The sequence below is a fragment of the Sus scrofa genome, chromosome 9, assembly GCF_054392235.1.
Source record: "Sus scrofa isolate SSC_HxYL_T2T_F1_AM1 chromosome 9, Sscrofa_HxYL_maternal_Yorkshire_Landrace_v2.0, whole genome shotgun sequence".
NCBI classification, from domain to species: domain Eukaryota; kingdom Metazoa; phylum Chordata; class Mammalia; order Artiodactyla; family Suidae; genus Sus; species Sus scrofa.
Window position 1 is genome coordinate 139756418 of NC_139391.1, and position 14267 is coordinate 139770684.

General features: G+C 55.8%; 1 long non-coding RNA gene across 1 annotated transcript in view; it reads left to right on the forward strand.

Annotated features, from left to right (window-relative positions):
- Nucleotides 1–5395, forward strand: part of LOC110255544 (uncharacterized) — a 26367-nt gene extending 20972 nt beyond the window's left edge. The window contains exon 4 of the long non-coding RNA XR_014816641.1: nucleotides 146–5395. This is a non-coding gene — a long non-coding RNA (uncharacterized LOC110255544). The remainder of the gene's footprint in view (nucleotides 1–145) is intronic.
- Nucleotides 5396–14267: the final 8872 nt, after the last annotated feature.

Here is a 14267-nt window from a genome sequence, read left to right on the forward strand (position 1 = left end):
AAATGTATCTGTATCTTTTAGATTTCGTGAGCTGACGTCATGGGCACTGAAATGTGTTGGTGCTGGGGCACTGCCCCATTTGGGTACAAGTCCATTTTTCTTCATTTTTTTGGTACTAGCTGTTTTTTTTTTTTTTTTTTTTAAGGAAAATTGTAATTGGCATTAGGACACACGTACAGAAAAGTGAGCAGATCCTAAGTATTGGGCATAGAATGCACACAGCCTGTAACCAGCACCCCCATCAAGCAAAGGAGCAGAACATACCAGACCCCGTTCCAGAATATGCCATGGGCTTCTCTCCTGTTACGGACCGCCCTTCCGAGGGTAACCACTCTTTTGACTGCTAAAATTACAGATGCGTTTTGCCTACGTTTCAGCTTTATATAAATGGAATCACACAGTGTGTTTGTTCTCTTGTGTGTTTGGCCTCTTCCCCTTGTCATCGTGGCCGTGACGTCCATCCGTGCTGTGTGCCCTCGTGGTTTTCCATCCTGGCGGCCGGGCGGTCTTCCGTGTTATTAACAGCACACAGTTAGCATCCGTGGTTTGGTTGTTAAATGTTTGGAAGGTGTGCAGATTTTGGCTGTTTCAGACGGTGCTCCTATGAATATGTGTGAGTGAATGTATGCACAGACGCGCCTGTGTCTTTATGTATGTATGCATGCCTGATTGGGGGGTGTGTGTGTGTTTCTGTTGGTTCTGTCCCTGGGACTGGAACTGCTAGATCGTAGTTTTAGCAGAGAGCGCCAAAGCAGCAGTACTGGTTGCACTTCCACGAGCGAATCAGGAAAAGCTCTGGTTGCGCCATGCCTTTGCCAGCGTTTGCCGCTACCTTCTTTCTTCATTGGACTCATTCTCACGGGTATGAAGTAAACCCTGTGCTATGATCTACCTTTGCCTTTCCACGATCCTGGCCGTTTGGGTAGCCTCTTTTGTGAAGTGCCTGCTCAAGACTTTCACTCATTTTTCTCTGGAACTGCCTGTCTTTTTTCTTAATGGTTTGTAGATAGCGCTTCCTATATTGTTAACTCTATGCATGCCACAGATTTTTTTTTTCCCTTCCACAGCTTTTGGTGCCCATACCGTTAGTGATGCCCCTGAGATTTTGGTAAAATCCACATAAAAGCATTGGGAATACATACAGTACTTTGCACAGAGGGCTTTTATTCTTCGGAAGCGACGTCAAAGGCAGGGCTACCTTCTGTCGCTCCTTGTGTATCAAGGCACTATTGAGGTATCGGGTGTGGAGGGGAGACAGGGACTCTTGACATTCTTGGTGTGTTTAGGTGCTGGCACCTTTGAAGTTGCATAAAAATAAAACCTGTTCATATCCAGGTTCTTGCCACGTGCCACATACTGTTCGAGCTTTTGCATGGACGGTCTCATCTATTCCTCATACACGCTTATCAATCAGTCACTGCTATTAACCCGCATTTTCAAGCGAGGAAACCGAGTCTCAGAGAGGTTTTGTTCTCACCAAAGGTGACGTAACTGGGACTTTGACTGCAGAGCTCGTGCTCTGTAATCAGTTGTACTGCCTAGAAAATTGCAGTTCGTAAATCGGTATTTTATTAGAATGCCTGGAATGGTGCCTGGCGCATAGTAGGTGCTCAGTTAATACCTCTCAGATGAAAGGGTTTGACAGTGACGAGTTGGATGACATCGTTTTTGAGTCGGGAAGCTTGTTCTGGCGATGGGCTGTGTTGTTGGCAGAAGCAGCCGTGCTGCATCCTGCTTTGTCTCTTGCCCAGAGCAGTGCCTGCCACAGGTAGACACCACGGTGGACATTTGGGGAGTGAATGACTCCATCACAGGTGTAAACCTTGCTGGCAAAAGGGATGCCTTCAGAGGATGCTGCAGAGCCCAGGGCCAAGACGGGCACATGAGTAGGGACCCTGGAGAATGCGGAGTCCAGCTCTCAGCATCGTGGTCGCACGGCCACGGGCAGCTCGGTTTGTGGAAGCAGGACAGGGTCCAGTGGCAGCAGGCAGGGCTGTCCCAGTTACAGGCAGTCAGGTCAGAAGAGGTCCCAGCAGCCATGCAGGGCTGGCAGGATTCAAGGTCAGGTAATCCGGAGTCACAAGGTTGCAAGCAGTAAAAGTTCAGGCAGGCAGGAAAGAGAGCCAGGGAGTGCTTGCAGGGAGCCATCGCCCCGGCCGGCCAGCTTCCTCCTCAAAGAGGCCTTTCTTCTCCGGCCGCTGAGGGCCTGCGAGGAATACGCCAGACCTCGGGCCAGGCTGGGTGGGGTGAGCCAGAGAGCAGCCTGTGCTGGAGCCAGAAGGAGCCGTCCTGAACATCGCGTCAAACTCCTCATTGAACGGGCGAGGAAATGAAAGCTTAAGTGTGAGGTTCCTCGGAGCCAGGGGCAGGGCCAGCCTTGGAACCAGGCTCTGCAGACAGCTTCCTGCCTCCGCATGTTTTCCATCACAAATGGAGGGATGCTGGGAAGGAGGAGGGACCTGAAGCCTTGAAGAAGAAGGACGGAGAGCCCCTGGATGTGGGGGGAGAAGGAGGGATTGAGGGACAGTGGTACGAGGCCTGGGGGGATGGCGGTTCCGGTGACAGGACAGCGGGAAGGAAGCTGCCTGGGTAATGACTGCAGTCTCGAGTCCACAATGAAAGTTCCAGGAAGACCGAGCCTTTTTCATTGTTACTGAGGCATAACGTGCAGAAAAGCACACAGAGAGCAAGGACTTCCCCCCACACCTTTTTTTTTTTTTTTTTTTTTGCTGTGGCAAATATGTGTAGTATAAAATTTACCATCTTAACCATTTTTAAGTATGTGGTTCGTTGGTTTTAAGTACCTTCATATTCTTGTGCAACCATCATGACCGTCCATCTTCAGAATTCTTTTCACCTTGAAAAACGGAAACTGTACCCACTACAGAAGAATTCCCCACCTTCCCCTTCCAGTCCCTGGCATACACCTGTCTGCTTTCTCCTACTCGAGGCACTCGATAAAAGTAGAGGCACACAACCTTTGCCTTTTGCAGCTGGCTTCCTTCACTTAACATAATGTCATTAGGTTTTTCCATGCTAGAGCATGGGTCAGAATTTCCTTCCTCTAGAGCCGGGATACCTCCCCCGTTGTGTGAATGTACCACATCTCATTTATCCTTTCATTTGTCATGTCTACTGATGGACACTTGAGGCAAGCACTTCCATATGGCTTGCTTACCAAGACTAGAGTAGATCTTGGCCCTACTATGTGCTCAACAAATAATGGTTGAATGAGTTTTAATTTTTGTGAACATAAACGGACAGTGGGCTCCCCAGATGGGCTGTCCAACAGGTGTTCCAGGCTGACTCAGGACCACAGGTGAGGTGAGGGATGAAGGCAGCGATGAGAAGGTACTCCCAGGGTACGGGGGCTGGGAGATGGGAGCCCAGGCCCGGGCGCAGCACAGGTGGGAGCAGAGCCATGAAAGAGCAGGAAAGGGGTCTCGGGAAAGTGCCAAGTGCCATGGACTTAAAAACGGGAGAGGGCTTTTTACGAGGGGTGCCACCCAAGTCAGGAAGGATAGGGTCTGAGGAAGGAACACGAATTGGCAAGTACTGATGGAGACAAGGCAAACTCAGCTCTGTCTGACGTCATTGTTGACCTTGGAAAAAGGTTTCTATAGCGCGGTGGTAGAAGCACAGGCCAGAACATGAGATCAGGGAAGCACACCTGAAACAGCCAGAGCTATTTTTCTTTCTTTCTTTCTTTCTTTTTTTTTTTTCTTTTTGTCCTTTTAGGGCCACACCTGAGGCACATGGAGGTTCCTAGGTCGGGGGTTGAATCAGAGCTGCAGCCGCTGGCCTATGCCACAGCCACACCAGATCCAAGCCATGTCTGCGACCTACACCACAGCTCATGGCAACACTGGATCCTTAACCCACTGAGCAAGGCCGTGGATCGAACCTGCGTCCTCATGGATACTAGTCAGATTCGTTTCTGCTGTGCCACAGTGAGGACTCCAGCCAGAGCTGTTCAGTGCCAGGCTCTGGGTGAGGCACTAGGACTTGCAGCAGGTGCAGCAGCAGCAGCAACAGAGAAGGATGCATGAAGCACAGACTCCGTGGACGTCTTAAACTTGAGCGGGGCCTTGAAATACGGTTGGGGTCTGAATATGGAACAGTGCAGAGAAGAGGGACGGGCACCCCACATGGATGAGCAGTGAGAAAAAGAGCTTGGTGGAAAGAGTGGGGGCGCGCCTGGGGACGGCAAGGAAGCCGGGTCCAGGAGGCAGAGGATGTGCGGGGAAGGCGGAAGATGTGGTTGACTGAGAGGTGGCCATGGGAAGCTCGAGTGAACCACATCGAAGCCCTCCGTCTAGCGTCGCTTTGCAGTCGTGTGTGTGTGATTACTGTCCACCCATCCATAGGGCCACCCCGCTACCCTGTGAGCACAGGGGCATATGTTTTATCATGGACACTGGTATGTGTAAAGACTTGCGTGTGCCAGACACACCTGGCTCAAATGGGAGTGCAGCTCTTCCTCAGTTTTGTGTAATTGCTGGTCACTGAGCTCCAGCGGAGAGCCATGCCTGGCACTCTGAGACTGACACGCTACCTGCTGTGCTAACAAGGCACCTCAATGCCTGGCACTAGATGCTGGAGCGTGAGGACAAACAGGTTGAGATCTAAAAAGTAAGACTTGGACCGGGGCTGTCCTTAGACTCACCTGAGTCCTTCAGACCTTCCTTCCTGCAGAACCTGGGGAGATGTTGGGCTGAAGACTGAGGATGCAGACACCGCGTCTGCCATCTTCGTCCCAGCAGCTTCCACGCCAATGCTGAGCTGCCACTGCTCTGCCTTGGGGCCAGACGAAAGGCCGTGTTCTCATCCAGCGCCCCCTCTGAAAAAGCAGTTTGGTACCTTCTTATATACACCCACAAGGCTGGCCCCAGATTGCAAGAAATATTCAGAAGTGGTTTTCAATGATAACATCCAGCTAACTCCTCTAAACCCAGGAGGCCTGGAGGCTGTTTATCTCAAGGAAGATGCCTGGAGCCTTCCCCCCGGACATAAGTGGAGGATCCCAGAACGTGTGAACATGCATCCTCTGACTGGGTACCGGTCAGCTGTCCCCCCGCCCCCACCACCAGGCACAGGAACCAAGGCAGAGGGCGGGAGGCAGGAGAGGCCAAAGTCCTTACCTGCTTCTGAGCCCAGGTTTTCCTGGCAGAGCTGGGAAGCGGGAAGTATCTCCCTACCTGCCTCTAGCCCTGAGATGCTGAGAAGGAAGCCAGGACCCCGAGGGAGGCTTTGGATCTCTGCAGGACTGTGCCTGTGCCATCTCTGGCACCAGTCTTTACTGAGCCCCCAGCAGGTTACCGTAGCATCCAGTCTGGTCTGGCCTGGCACCTAAGAGATTGGGTTTTAAAACGAGGGCCTATCTACAAAAAATAAAGTAATAGTGACAGCTAAATTTATCAAGTATTTACTCTGTTCCAGGTGTGGTGCTAAGTGTTTGCTTTGCATTCGCTCATTTAAGCCTCCCCGTGACTCTGGAATAATTGTGGGATTGTTTGACAGCTGAGGAAACTGAGTCACAGAGAGACATGGTCTCTTTCTGAAATCACTCGGCCAGTAACAGGTGGAAGTGGACATTGAACCCGTCTGCCTCCAGAGCTTGTACGCCTCAGGGAAGTCGGCCCCGGGGGGTGTGTAGGAGCCACCAGAGGTCAGAGCAGAGAGGTCAGCTGCTGACCAGCCGGACTCTGAGATCCGGTTTCTCGCTGTTGGAGCCGGCTGCCCCCACTGCTTCAGGGAGGGGACTGCTGCCCTGCTGTATGAGCCACCTTTGCCAGGAGGATTAGCTTCTTCCTCGTGTCAAAACAAGCCAAGCAGGAAAAAAATCAACAACCAACTCCCGACTTCCAGCAGCAAGAGCCCTGCATCCTGTCCAGCAGGAGGGAGCTCTCCGCTGCGGAGGGGGTCGACTGTCCTAGACCACGTCCTGGTTGTGGGCGTGTGCCGAGAGGGACCCCGAGACCCCCGGGTTTCCAGGTCGGGGCCCCGAGGCCCTGCCAGTGCACAGTCCCTGGCAGCAGCCCTTCTCCTCTGCTCCCCATCCAGCCCTGTGACGTCTGCTGATATCCCGTCCTGCCACGGGCTTGCTCTGCGTCCACGGCGAGCCCAGTGACCGTTTGCAGGGTAAGGACATTGGATGTGAGCAGTGGTTTTCAAAACAAAATGTTTCTTTGTTGCAAAGGAACATGTTCTTCAGATGAAACAACTTCTGCTAGAATAGCAAACAGTCTAAAGCAGAGGTGTCAGTTTTCGTAAAAATAAACAAGGGCCAAAAACCTTGGGTCAGTCAAAATTCTCTGCAAATGGTTCCCTGAGCCTGACTGGATCTCCTTTTGCCACTCCTGCCCCCTTTGGTGGCCTTTGCACCTTCTGGCTTGATTGGAAGTTGTGGATTCTTCGGAGCCCCCTCAGCTTCCTCCATGGAGCCTCAGTGCGTCGTGGTTCCAGCTGCATTTATTAACCATTTTAATCGTTGGGCTCCCCCGAACTGCCTGGTGGTAGCTTCAGAGAATGTGTGTGTATATTTGCATACACATGGTATTTGCATAGATGATGTATGCAGACAGCATATATTTGCATATGCATTTATGTATATGTGTGTATCCGTGGGAACATATGTGCGTATGCATGTGCGTGTCACATACGGAGAGAGCCTTTGGAGAGAGGCCATGTCTTTGTGTCCCTCAGCACCTGGTCAGCAGTAGGCCCGCAGGAGCGTTTCGATCGCGGGGGTCTTCTGCGTCCTCAGAACATCTTCTTGCCCATGTCAGGTGCTCAGTAAATACTAGCGTCGAATGATTGGGTGACTTGGCAGGTCATACCTGGAAAGTCTTGGCTATCAATCTTGGGTCTTGCCATGTACTTGCTGTAAAATCGGGGTAAATATTCATCACTTGTCTTAACCATCGGGTGGGGATGACAGCGCATGCCTGCCGCAACTGCTGATGGAATGCCTGCCACAGTCCAGGCACGCCTCTCAGCAGTTTACAAAGCAGACAGAGGTCCTTGTCCTCATGGAGCTCACATTTCAGCCAGATTCGAGAAGAGCCCCTCTCCCGCCCCCGACCCCGAGTTGCTGGGAGAAGAGGAGGAGGAAAGGGTCCCTCCTGCTTGGTCAGAGGCAGAGCCACAACCTGGGTTGGGACTGCCACAGGATGGAGGGGCGCTGGTGGCCTGTGTGGGACACAGGACTCTCAGCGCGGAGTTTACGCCATGAGAGAAGAGGAGGAGGAAATGCCATCGGGGCTGAGCTGGAAGGGTAGCAAGTCTCTCTGCCTCCCCAGGCACCTGCTCTGACTGACCCTGAGGCTGTGCCCCCCGCCCCCAGTCAGCACCACGTGGAGCTGCCCTCGTCTGAGGGCTGCAGCCCCAGAGCCCTGCTGCCTCCATGCCTCTCTTTTCTAGTGGCATCTCTTTTACCCATTTCCAGGGCATCGCTCTGGGAAATAGAGAGAGGAGGCTTTGGCCCTGGTCACCTCTGGCTGCCCTGCTGGCCCTCGGAGCCGCATGTTCATGGAGGTTTGTCCCTCACCGAGGATGATTTCGAGTGAGTTTTACTTGATCTTGGCTCTGCTTTAGTGCCCTCGTCTATAAGGTGGGACTGGTAATAATTGCACTTACCTCATGGAGTTATTGAAAGGATTAAATGAGCCTGTAAAGTGCTTAAAATAGTATCTGGCTCAGAGTAAGTGCTCTGTCTGTTCATGCTGGATGGCTGGATGCATTTGTGTAGTGGCGGTGGGCCTGTCTGCTTGGCCCTGTGACCACGAGCTCGCCGTGGGCAGGACACATCCCACGTGTCCCTATAGTCTCAGCACCTAGCCCGGTGCCTGGCACACGGTAGGCATGCCGCAAATACACGTTATGAGAACAGTGACCACTCTGGGAACTTTCACATGCCACAGGTGTGGCCAAAAAAAAAAACCCACAAAAAACCAAACCTCTGGATTTGGGAGGGGCAGACTCAGCATCAGTGGCAGCGGACGGAGGGAGGGAACGAGGGTGGTGAGCAGGATCGGGGTGAGAGGTGTGAGGACTGTGTGAGTGGGTGGGGGGGGCAGGACCAGAAGCCAGGGGGCCTGGAATGCTAGGCGAGAGCCCAGGCGAGGCGCTGGGGAGCATGGGGAGCAGAGAAGGGTCGGGCAGGTCCAGGATTTTAGGGGACATTCTGGTGGAAGAATCTAGGCTAGATTGGAGAAGAGAGAGAGCCTGGAGCTAGCAGGGCGACCAGCTAGGAAGTGCTGGGAACACAGGGCTGAGAGTCACAAGTCGTGTGGGAAGGCAGTGTGCTATTTGCCCCCCCACCCCCCACCCCCGGCCCAGTGCCACGAGGAACCAGGCCAGCCCTTGTGACCTTCCCCGTCGAGCCCTGCCTATTCCAGCCCCGGTGCTTGTCTGTCTGCGGCCCCCTCGCCCTGACACACCTTGTGTAGGTTGCCAGGCTCAACCCCGGCTCCAGTGCCCCACGCTCTCTAGCCTCTGGATGTCTGTGTTTATTATTTTAATCTTGAAGTGAGAAACAGGTTGGTGGAAGTAGGCCATGTGCTTGTCTTTGCTCTTGTCACCAAGGACAGGTGTATTCCCAAGCCCTGAAGCAGGACCTGGAGCCCAGGAGGGTGGTTCGGAGGCAGTGCTGAGGATTCGTCCAGGAGAAGGCAGAGTGCATGCGGGGCCTGGACCAGACTGGCCGTTTGGTCCTGTGGAGGGAACCCCCATCTGCCTGCCCCCTGGTCCCGGGCCGCGTCCATCGGGCAGATGCTGTGCAGCGCTCCGGTGGGGCCAGGTCGTAGCCCGGCCAGCGGGAGGCACGGCTCCTGGCCACTGAGAACCCTGGCTTGTCCTCAGCGCCCGCACCCTTGTATCTGGGCCACAGCTGCTCGTGACGTGCGTGGCTGGTCTGAGGAAGTTGTGCGTAGCCAACCTGCATGAATAAGCACCTGCTGCCTACACTGTTGTACCTGGTCTCCATGGTAACAGGCACAAGGACGTCAAGGGGACACACAGGCCTGCCTTGGGCGGTGAGGTGTAGTGACAGTCCCGCCATGTCCCCAGCGCCGCCTGTGTGTTGGCCGGTGCACTGATGGCTTTGCCTAGATTATTTCATCTCATCCTCGGGGTGACTTCATGTCACCGTGGTCATTAGCGCTGTTTTGTGGAGGAAGAGGCTGAGCAAGAGGAGGTTAAGTAGCTTGCCCTGGGTCACACAGCCAGTAAACCCAGTCTTGCTGAGTCACGCCCTGCTGTCAGGCCCGAGGCTGAGCCTCTCAGGCGGTGGCACCCAGAACTTGGGGCCTCACGCTGGGAAGACCCGGGGCCCATCTGTGCGCTGCTGCTCCCTCACTGTCTCGGCTGATGCCTCCGGCTTTTCTCCTTGGCTCATCTGTGTGTTGCCTAGCCTTTGAGGGGAGATGAAGGGGGGTACTGCGTCATAAAACGTCTTTGTGCACTGGAAGGCGTTCTCTACACACCTCACTCACGTGGGTCAATAGTAAAAACTTACTTAAAAAGGTACACGTGCACAGGCCTTTTAGGGCCGAATCCTTGGCACATAGAAGTTCCCAGGCCAGGGGCTGAATTGAAGCTGCAGCTGAGGCCTACACCACAACCACAGCAACGCCAGATCCAAGCCACATCTGCGACCTGCACCACGGCTCACGGCAACGCCGGATCTGTAATCCACGGAGCGAGGCCAGGGATGGAAGCCGTGTCCGCACAGACACTGTGTCGGGTTCTTAACCTGATGAGCCACAGTGGAAACGCCAACCCTTTTTTTTTTCTTTTCAGGACATGCAGTTAGTCCCAATTTTGTACCTGCGATTGTCAAGTGCGAAAACAGGGAGTAGCAGTTTATCGGGGAAGGACCGAGTTTGGGGGAAGCCTCCCGAGAGGAGGATGTCACTGGCTTGCCCGACACGGTGTTCGTGAGTCGGGGACAGGCCGTGTACCCCTGCACGGGCCCCGAGGTCCTACTCCGTAAAGTGGAGGTGATGGTAGGCCGGCCTCCGGCGTGCGCGAGCACCAGGCCCGGCGCGTGCTGAGGGCTCTGGCTGGTTCAGGCCTTCCTTCCTCACGAGGAGGGTGCTGGTGGGGCGGCTTAGAGACAAGGGGCTTCCCGGTTTGGGGGCTTCGCCTTGTTTGAAGGCTCCCAGCGAGGTGAGCAGTGTCCATGCCTGTTGGGGATGAGAGCTGAGGCCTCAGGGCAGCCTCAGGAGGGGCCAGTCCCTTGGGAAGGGCGCTGCGCCAGGGGGAGGGGCTACTCTTCCTACCCCTCATCTCCCGAAGCTGGGGTCCTTGGGGGTCAAGGGCGTGGGAGAGGAGGTCGAAGTCCTCCCGCGGGCCGGGGGAGAGGGCCCTGTCCTTGTGGTCAGCTGACAGGGCTCCAGCTTGGGCCTGAGCGGGTTCTCAATCCACGGGCGGAGGGAGTCATTCCACGGCGTCGCATGGCTCTGTCGTCTTGGCCGAGGAGCGACGTTTACTCAGAAGGAAGGGTTCCTGCCATTTTTTTAACTTGTTACTCGGTTCTGCGTGTGCGAGTGAAAGGAGACGGGGAGGTAAGACTTGGGGTGGGGGTGGCCGGCGGGGGCTCCTTCATCTCTTTTTTGCCCAAAGGTGACATGGTAGCTCCAGCCTAAGGGCCGGCGGGCGGTGCTCCGTCAGTGGCAGGGCGTTGGATGGTTTTGAAGATGAAGAGGTCAGCGTTAGCATGTTGGCTCTTTCAAAGCAGCCCCCCAAAAGTTGTGCTGTGTTTCCAGTTCTGGGCTCAGCTGTCTGTTCAGCCTGCAGACAGTGGCTGGAAATGCATGATCCGTGGTGGCGCGAAGGGCTGCGAGGCGCTGTCCAGGTCCACAAGAAGCTTTCTTGCAGTTAGGCTGTTTTATAACTGTTCCCAAATCATGTTAGCGCTGGAATCTATTTTAGGAGCTCCTTTGGTTATGAACCATATCTTATATTTAATTTTGATTCTCTTTCTCCTCCTGTCCTGGATTCAGTTAGCCTCATATCCACAAACGCGGTGCGCCTGCCGTTGTCGTAGGTACCGGAGGTGCTTAGAGGAATCAGAGATGCTTGGTAGGAACGCGTAAAGCATCTTGGGCCAGTTCCTGGAACAGGCACCCGAGGACGTTAGGCCCTCCCTGTGCCATCAGCTCTTTCACGTCTCGGAGGAGCCTGCGCTGCCGTCTGGAGCCCATCGGTCTCTGTGAGGCGCCAGGCACTGAGGCAGAGACTTTGCTCCTCTTGCCCTTGGCCAGTGAGTGTTCTGCTAATAGTAAGAAGTTCACCCCACCCCACCCCACCCCAGGGGACTCCATCCTTGCACCTGCCACCTGAGGGCTCTGACGGCCCTTTGCTCCTTTCTCTCATCTGCTGTGTCTAGGAAGGATGGCGCCTTTCTGCTCTTTGCTGAACTCACTTCTACAGCGAGCAGCCGGGGGGAGCCGCTAGAGTCCCTGGTCTGTGACTCTCTAGGAGAGGGTGGGTTGGACAGTCCTCCCACCACTGGTTTCTGGCTCCTCGTTCTCAGCCTCGCGTGGGGCCAGAATGCCAAGAAAACCTCCTGGCTGATGCCCGAGGTTCAGGATCGACGTTGCACCATTTTCAGCACAGGGCATGCCGCCCCCATCCTCTGGCCAGACGGTGTTTGTGAAAACACAGGTTGGCAGTCCCCTTGCTGTTTCTTGGGGACACTGTCCAGAAGTTGGAGAAAGAGGAGTAAATTCACGTGTGACAGGTCTGGTTCACAGAGAGGAGCATAGCGGGAAGCTCAGAGGACTGGTGCATGCAGGGGGGGACTCAGACCGAGGGAGCCCATTTCTGGTGAGTGTGCTGAGGCCGTGTTGACAGGGAGGCCTGACTGCCTGATCAGCCGATCAACAGGTATTGATCGCAGGCCCCTGGGAGCTTGGTGCTGGAGAGAACGAATGGGGAATTGGGAACCTGGCCCCGGCCTCGTCTTTGGAAAGTGCAGACTCTAGTTGGAGGCACAGATGAGCAGAGGTGACGAGACAGGACAGCTGTTAGGAGCCTCTGACGTGTAGCACAGGTTGCACATGCTGATGGCGTTTGGAGAAGGGAAGGAGCAGCGTGCGTGGCTTGCCGTCCGCCCCGCCCGGGAAGGACCGGCGACTCAAGGTGGGTCTGCTGCTTCGTCCCCTAGAGACCACGGGTCTCGGGTCCTCATCCAGGGTCAGCACACCATCCCCCTGCAGGAGCTTGGCCAGGTGGAAAGAGTCCTTCCCGGGAGTCCTCAGGACAGCGGCACTGAGCTCCAGGGTCAGAGAACAGGGTTCAACTCCCAGCCGCAGGAAGTTGAGCAGATTGAGAGACATAATTCATGTGAAGCATCCCGCTGAGTGTTTTTCATATAGAAAAAAATTCAGCCAAGGCTTATGGATACGTTTGTTCCCAAGGTCACGATGGAAAGATTCCCGGGGAAGACGGCCCAGCAAGGTTTCCACGGCGGGGTGGGGATGAGGGGGCAGGGCAGCCGCACCCGTGGGGTAAACCGGCGAGGGAGGCGGTGAGAGCCCTGCCGCGGTTCTGCGGTTCTGCCGGAGGCCCGTCTGCCGTTGTGCAGCTGCTCCGGCCACCTCTGGAGGGCGGCTGCAGCTCTTGATCCCGGGGAGGAGGGAAGGTGTCAAGTGAGAGTGCGGTCCCAGGAGGGCTGCTGGCGGGGAGAAGGTAGAAGGCGCAGACCGACGTCCCCGAGCGGGCAGGCCCCGGCAGGCGGCAGGTGTGTGCTGGGCACAGCTGTAGGTACGGAAAGGACTGTCATGCGAGGTGGGTGTCAGTCTCCCTCCGTGGCAGACAGCGAGGTGGGTGTCAGGCTCCCTCCGTGGCACTGCAGACAGCGGCCGGCCCTGTGGCCAGTGGGTGACCGTGACAGGGAGGCCCCTGTGGATGCAGGGAGCTGGGTTATTGTCCTACCGTCTGAGTGTGAAGAGCGAGGGCGAGCACACGGGTGACTCTCTGAGGACCTGGCTCCTTCACTGGGGCCCTTGGTGTTTACAAGTAAGTCGAATGGCCGCCCCCCAGGATGCCAGGAATCAAAACACCTCCCGAAGGCTGGTTGTGTACCAGGCAGTGGTACCAGGTGCTTTACGTGTGTGGGCTCGTTGAATCTCCTCCAACACTGGGCAGGGGTGTGAGCAGCTCATCAGCCCTCCGTTATAGGTGAGAAAACTTAGCTGAGCAGTGAAGTAGCCCACCCACCATCCTGCACGCTGGCCACCAGCTCCAGGCCGGTCGTCTTCTTTTGGTGAGAGGGGTCGGGTGCCTACAGCCCCACGTTCCCAAAGGCTCCATCGGGCGGGTCATCTCAGCCCTCCTGGTGGGGTTGGGGCAGGGATGGTGGTTGCTGCCCTCCCTGTGACTTCGCTGGGACTGGAGGTCAGTGGGAGGCTGGCTTTGCCAGCTGTTAGGAACTGGCCCTTCTGGGGAAGTGGCTGGGGAGTCCCCAGGCTTAGCCCCGGATCTCACCTCCTCTTGTCTAGGGTCCCGTAGTCCTCTCGTGACTCCGGATTCTCAGAAGCACCAGTGGTCCTGCTCCAAATCCCTGAGGGTTGCCAGCGCACTCAGTGTCCCCCGTGTCCTTGGCTCTGTCGCTCCAGAAGGGCACAGAGCACTGTCTAGGGGCCACGCCCTGGAGGGGTCAGGACTTGAGCTGCCTTGGGTAGGGGCCGAGGTGGGATCACGGAGCCCCCTGTCCCCTGCTGTCCTGGTTGCCCCGTCCTCCAGCCTCTGGTGAGCAGGAAGGCCTCTGCCAGCCACGGGCAGGCTTCTCTGAGGAGGGCCCAGCACCGCGTCCGACACGCCGTCAGGCTCAGACACATTTTTTGGATGAATAAGTGGCCCATCCTTGGAGGACGCAGCTGCCTTCTCAGAGCTCCCCCTGGGCCCTGAGGACTTGGTGGATTTTAGGGGGACGGTGTTGGAGGGTGCTGGGGTGCTCCTTCCCCGATGACATGGCATTGTGAGAGGGCCTTTCCGCATCATCTTTTGTGTTGGGAGGCGGAGCTCTTACTGCTGCACCGCTTTGGGGGGCAGCACACCCCCCTCCTCAGAGGCCTGAGCCGGATCCCAGCCCGAGAATAGCGGCTGCCGGCGGGGGCCAGAGGGCTTCAGAGATTCGCACCGCCCAGGGTTGTTCCGGCACCTCCCTCTGTAAGTGAAGCAGTCCCGGGACTGCCTCTCACTGAGCGCGTGACTCTGGTCATCAGCCCTCCCTACTCTGGAGCTCTGTCCACAGAGGG